Here is a 7,128-nt window from a genome sequence, read left to right as displayed (position 1 = left end):
TGATAAAATAAACTTGAAGTATACTTCTTTTTCGTAAGGGGAGTCCCTTGTTTGTTCTGAACAGTTAAACTGAGCTCTGTTCTTCAGAAAAATCCTCCAGGTCCTTCAGATTCCTCAGTTTTCCAGCATATTTTGCATTAAAAAAAAAAGGTTCAAACATTCACTGATGCTCCAGAAGGAAACACAATGCATTAAGAGCCGGGAGGTGAAAACTGTTTGAATTGTATGAACAGGATAAATTGTACTTAATTTGTCTTCCGGGAAACATATAAGTATCTTCTGTAGCTTCCGAAGGGCAGTACTAAATGAAACAATATGATCTTTAAACAAAATAAGAAAAACTTGCACATTATCTTCTTGTTCAAAAGTTTTCACCCCTATATTATTTTTTAATTAAAAATTATTTAAATTATCCTGACCAGTCCTTAAAAATTACACAAAAAGTTAAAATGTCAAATACATTAAGAAATATTAACTGCATGAAAAGTAACAATGTAAAATGTATTAAAATAATTTAAATTGCATCACATTTAAATCCACAGCGTAATGCCAAATCATTTCCTTTTGTTTTACATCAGGAGCAGTTGTGCAGTACATTGAGAGCTGAAGCGCGCAGAGACAGTCGGCAAAGAAATGTTACAGGTTTTTATTCCATCCACATGCACTGAAACACAAGCAGTTCTGCACATTATCATTCTTCCATCACTGAACAGAACTGTCTGTGTTTTAGTGCGTGCACAAGAACAAAACTAATGTTATGCCAGTTTATGCAATTGCTTCCTGCTGCGTTAATGACAGATCATGACAGGTGAAAGGGGATCACACATTTGAGACACATTCTCTGAACTTTATTATATTAGCCTACATTTTTGATTACCCAAATACAATATTCACTTTATTGTTACTGCCATAATAAAAATGCTCTTACTAGGTTTCAAATTCTAAATATGTTACATTTAATGTTCAGCAAGGAATATTTTAGCGAAATGTATATTTTAGTCAGAACTCTGTCTGTTTGTCACATACTGGCGGTCTTTCATTGTAGTCTGTGATGTTTAGTGGAGACTCGCTTGCAAAAGGCTTGTCCACTTCTGACAGAAAAATTGAAATATTTGCCTGATTTTCTAACATTTACAGTTGGAGAATATACCTATAAGTTATGCACTGAGGAAAACACCACATCGCAAATGCACTGAACACCACAAGTATCTGTCTGAGCATCTGAGCGAACTACCATCATCCCGTGGACCTCCCGGACACCTCCGGACTTTCCTGGAAAGAAGCTGTCATCCGGTGTCTGGAGAGCGTCGCGTCCCGGTCCAGAACATCGCCAGACTCGTCCCCAATGACCGTGGAGTTCTTGTGCGAGCCCCCCGCAGACAGAGAGTTTCCACCGTCCGCGACGCATCAACCAAATCCCAAGTTCACGAGGATAGAGGTGACCCTCGCCCCGGAAGAGGAGCTCCATCAAGCGTCTGACCAGGGGTGTGAGCCAATGACACCTGCAGACGAGGGAGAGATGACCTCGGAGAGGGAGGACTGGCTGATTGACTTCAGCGAAGACTCGGCTCCCACCCGATATCATCATCATCATCATCGGCATCATCTTCTATGGACTACACAATGAACTCTGTCTTCCTTACCGTTGCTCTGCCCTCGTTGCTCCAGTCCCATCGCTGCCTGATGTCTCCAGCCCTGCGCCATCTCCAAGGAATCCCTGTGACGTTGAGCAGCAGGTCGTACATCCATCAGAGGATCAAGAGGATCCTGTGGCTTTGCCTCCCGCTGTCGACCTCTTCGCTCCATCTCAGCCTGTCGACCTGCCAGCTCCGTCCAGACTCCACCCACCTACGGTTCCTCCAGAGACCCTCCGACTGAGGGCTCCTCCGGTCTCCCTCGTCCGACCAGCTCCCCCCAGTCCGCCCAACACCATCTGGGCTCCTCCCATCTTCAACTCTGCCGTGGACTGTCGGTTCTGGGGAGCTCTGGGTCTGTGCCAGCAGTCATCCACCACCAACGCCACCAGAGGATCGTCGTTTTCCCTTCGCCACTCCATCACCATCACTCCATCCACCTCCAGGACCCCCTCCGGCCCTCCCCTTGGATGTTCCGTTACGGCGCGAGGATGTGCCCTTGGGGGGTGTAATGTCGCAATCACCGCTTTGTCCCATTTGTTTTGTTTGTCATGTGCTTCTCTGTTCCCTCCACTCATCATTTTTCACCCTGGACACTGATTACCTTCACAGCTCTTTTTCATTTGCATTGTGTATTTAAGTTCCTGCCAGTTCTTTGTCCGGTATCATTTTTAGTATGTGTTTGTGTTGCTATCTTCTTGCCTGTTCCATTAGATCTTTATTCATTAAACTACATTGTTGAATTGTACTCATCTTCCTTGTCTGCCTTCATTGCAACCAAGCCTGACAGTATGTTGGCCATATCAGTTTCATTTTTTAAATATAATTCAAATTGATTTATATCAAATATTGCATTATTTAATGGGTTATTGCATATTACATTTTTCTTCAGTATCATGCAAAAAAATTAGTAAATAGTGGTTCCAGAATCAATCAATCAAGATTGTTTCTGCCTTTATTTCCCAAGTGACACAAGATGGATGCCAAAAAACTGATGATTGATGCACTTGAGGATCTTGTGGATGAAAAGCTCAAAAAATTCAACTGGCACCTGTGCAATGGTGTAGGACCAGATATTGAGCCTATTCCTCGAGCAAAGCTTCAGAAAGCTGATCGCCATTATGTGGTGGACTGTACAGAAGTACAGCGATGAGGCTGGGAAGGTCGCAATAAAAGCGCTGCGCAACATCAGCCAAAATGATCATGCAAAGCGACTTGATTTGAAACTTCAAGAAGGTAAAAGCAATTTCTGCTGGTTTTCAATTTAGTATTAGTGTAGCACCTCGAAAATTTTCATAGTCATCATTTTGGAAAATAAAGAGAAAAAATAGCTGATCCTTGGAAATGGAAATCAAGGACACTTTCACTGGAAGCAGAGCCTGGAAAGTTTTAAGACTGTAGATTTTAATTTTTAAACAAATGTTGTTGGTGATAATGTTACAAGATAGCATATTAAAAAGTATAGAATATTCTTTGTAATTACTAATTCTAGGGGCTGTTATTATTATACTGTTTTAAAATACTGAATGATGTAACACAGAACACAATGTGTGTTTTCCTGTCTTCAGTTCAGCAGCCTGATCAGGAGGACACAAGAAATGCTTCAGTGTCTATGGAGGAGCCACCCATCCAGTCTGATTGGGGGAGACCACACCGCATTACTCCATGCAGCCAAGAGTTTAAGAACAGACTTCTTAGAGAAGAGAGAAATGAAGCAAGTATCTCTGTTTCAATGAACCCTCAAGAAGCAGGGTTTGACACCGCTGCACAGTTATCTTAAACTGTTTTGTAATGTAAACTTTTTTGGCTTCACAGAAAATGTTGTGAATTATATTTTATGTTATCATTTTAAGATGCATAATTCTGATTAAAAATCAAACAAACAATAAATAAATCTAAACAGAAGAAAATGAGAAACATATATAACCTGCCATTCAAAAGATCAATGCCAGTAAGATTTAGTTTTGATACTTGAATTTTTATATTCAAGTATGCATTAAATTGATCAAAAGTGTCAGTAAAGTGTCAGTAATGTTGCAAAAGATTCTACTTCAAATAAATGCGGTTCTTTTTACATTTCTTTTCATCAAAGAATCATGAGAAATTAAAAATATATTATGGTTTCTGTTAAAATATGAAGCGGTACAACTGTTTTCAACATTGATATTAATAGTGTTTAGAAGTACTGTACCAACTTCGGTACAAAGTCGGAACTGAAATTTAAAAAATGTGATGCTTTGAGCACTGTTGAGCAGATTCGTAAACACCTCTGATTGCCCATTGTGTTGACGCACTCATCAGATATGTCTATGATTGGCTACAATGATCAATGCACAGGAGCGTTTGAATTTGAAAGCGTTTTGAAACCGGGAGCATTTGAAAGCATATCAGCGGACTGGTCCGCGATAGACGCCTGCTTTCAAACGCTCCCGTGTGTATCTGCGTAAAGACTGTCATTGATGTCTATTTACAACATGTTTTTGAAGAGTTGATGATTATAGCCAATCACAGACATAGCTGATGAGTGTGTGAACTCAATTAGAGGTGATTACAAATCTACTCAACAGCGTTCAAAGCATCACATTTTTTTTAATTTCTGTACCAAAGTCGGTACTTTTTACAACAATGATAATAAGAAATATTTCTTGAGGAGCAAGATTAGCATATTCAGATCATCATATTACAATGATTTCTGAAGGATCATGTGACACTGAAGACTGGAGTAATGATGCTGAAAATTCAGCTTTGATCACAGAAATAAATTACATTTTAAAATATATTCTCATAGAAAACAGCTATTTAACATTGTAATAATTTTTCACCATTTTAACTGCATTTTTTATTCAGCCTTGGTGAGCAGATCTTACTGACCCCAATCTTTTGGATGGTACTGTGCATATGGTAAAATTCAGATATCAGATCTCTGCAAAATCAAATAATTTTAAAGCATTTTTATCTGCAGGCCATTGAATACGATTTTGATCTAGCACCAATAGATTTAATAGATTTTAATGGATTTTTTATGTAATGTTATTTTAGTCTCAGGATATCAACAAACAAGACTGATCTGAAATATGCACTGCTGGGGAATCTCATGGGTTGGGAAACACAGATTCTGCTGCTTGTACTTTAATTCTGCATAATGCTCATGTTTTCTCATAGATTTATATACCAAAGGATGCATCTCAGAGAAAACGTTCAGCTCTGCTAATTACCAACATACAATTTAAGTACATAAGTTACAGGAGTAGAGCAGAGGAAGATGAGGAGAACATGGAGTGGCTGCTGACAGCTTTGGGTTACAGTGTTGAGAAACACACAAACCTCACTGGAGAAGTGCATAAGACAAAAGTCCAGCCTGTTGAAAGCAACATTGTCTAGAGCTAGTAGACCTCAGAAATGTGAACAAACATTTTAGTTTAATTAAATATGCATTTCTTCTATCAATGATTTATAGAGTTTTCTGGTCTTCATCTCTTTAATGAAGTGCATTTTATTGACAGGAAATATGCAGAGAAGTCGAGAATTTCTCTAAACGTTCTGAACATCGAGACTTGGACAGCACCTTTGTGGTTCTGATGTCTCATGGGAAAAGAATCGAAAATAAAGATGCAATTTTAGGTGTCAGTTATGATAAAGATCTAAACCCCAAAGATTACTTCTTTGTTGATGACATCTTCACCCATCTGAACTCAGAGAAATGTCCTGCTCTGATTGACAAACCAAAGGTTATTCTGATCCAAGCCTGCAGAGGAAGTACGGCATGACATTCAACTCTTTTTATATGTTGCTATTTCTTGTTGTACTCCTAGATTTACTATAATTTTATAAACAATATCATTAACCGTTTCTCTGTCCAGATCAAGAAGGAGGTGTGGAAATAGAATCAGACACCGCTGTGCACATTGAGAAAGACTTTGTCAATTTTAAGTCCTGCCTCCCCGGTAAGTGCTCAGAAAACACTGATTGCTGTTCAGAGATTGATTTGTAGCTCACAGATTTTCTTCATATTCAAAAAATTGGTAAAAATAAAGCAAGTTTCTTTGTAAAGTACTTTAACCTACCAATGTTTTTTTCTCCACAGATACCTATGTGTACAGGAATAGTTCCAACGGAAGTTATTTTATCATGTACATACTGGAGGTTTTCTGTAAACGGGCTCATATTGATGACATTATGAAGATGTTCAGAAAGGTAAATTCTGAAAACCCCATTTATATTGGTTTGCTTTATTTCAGCCCAAAGTCGAAACAATCTCTTCAAGTTTTTTTCTCACCCCAAGTGCATTTTTATTATTGGTCACCTCACGCATGGCGATAAAAAAACTAATGCTGTGTATTGACAGGACGTCCCTTCCAAGGAAATTCTACCTGTTCCCTGGACTCTGAGGATGTGAGGTTTAAAATCAGTTTAAGGCAAGACACCACAGGTTGATAGTAAGACTGCAAATGAGGCATCATCGAAATAAATATGCACGTTTGTGTACATTTCCATGCGGTGTTGGTGGTAACACATTGCTTGAGTAACTCGAGTTATGTAATCAGAGTATTTTTTAAAGTAATAAGTAAAGTAACCCATTACTTTTAAATTAACAAAATATCTGAGTTACTTTTTCAAATAAGTAACACAAGTGTGTGTGTGTGTGTGTTATTAAAAAAAAAAGAAAAAAAAAAAGTAAAGGAAGCAAGGTGAGAAAAACTAATACAAAAGAAACATAACACATTACTTTTAAAAGTAACTTTCCCCAACACTGATTCCAGGCCAGAAACCTGAACATAAAGTCTGCTTCAAAACGTCTGATTATAACTGAAATCTACAAAATAAATAGATAAAGTCTCATAAATACCAAAATGTGCAATTTGGAAGTTTTCTTTCTACTAGTCTGAAAGCATAATAGCACAAAATCTCAAAATTTACCAGTCGTTGTGTCTTGCCTTAAATCAAGTTAAAGATGGTCTTTTTATGCAAAAACATATACTAGCAGTATATACTAATATATATAATAAAATATATACTAGCAGTATAATTCATGCAATGTATACTTTCATTTTACTTATATCTCATTAAATGACATTTTCTTATATACTCTGCTATTGTCATATTACTATATTTATCATTTATATACTCTGCTATTGTCATATTACTATATTTATCATTTAACTGCTGAGTCTTCTCCATCCAAAATAGTGTAATTGTGCACTATTCTTCCAACAGATAGCTTGTTATAAGAATATTTGCTAATCTTTTTCAGATAACTCTGATAGATGTGGAAATTAAGCAATAAAGGTTTTCTAATTTGTTAACAAGCCTTTGTCTCTTGCCTCCTGCATCTGTGTTTGTGGAAGATAAACCCAAGAGTCAGACTTATTTTAAATATCAGACTGAATCTCATAACGCTGCATATTTAGACTCGAGTCTTTCACGCCTGTGACCAGCAGATGTCCTCAATGAACGCTTTTTGAGCGCTTCAAAACAGTGCATTAGTTTGTTTTAT

At 37.6% G+C, this 7,128-nt stretch overlaps 1 pseudogene; it reads left to right on the top strand.

Annotated features, from left to right (window-relative positions):
* Window positions 1-2,610: 2,610 nt before the first annotated feature.
* LOC125271038 lies at window positions 2,611-6,109 on the top strand (annotated as a pseudogene).
* Window positions 6,110-7,128: the final 1,019 nt, after the last annotated feature.

Source organism: Megalobrama amblycephala, linkage group LG7 (genome assembly GCF_018812025.1).
Source record: "Megalobrama amblycephala isolate DHTTF-2021 linkage group LG7, ASM1881202v1, whole genome shotgun sequence".
In the NCBI taxonomy this organism is placed as follows: Eukaryota; Metazoa; Chordata; class Actinopteri; order Cypriniformes; family Xenocyprididae; genus Megalobrama; species Megalobrama amblycephala.
The sequence above is the reverse complement of the archived record's forward strand: the minus strand, read 5'-3'. Positions and strand labels throughout refer to the sequence as shown.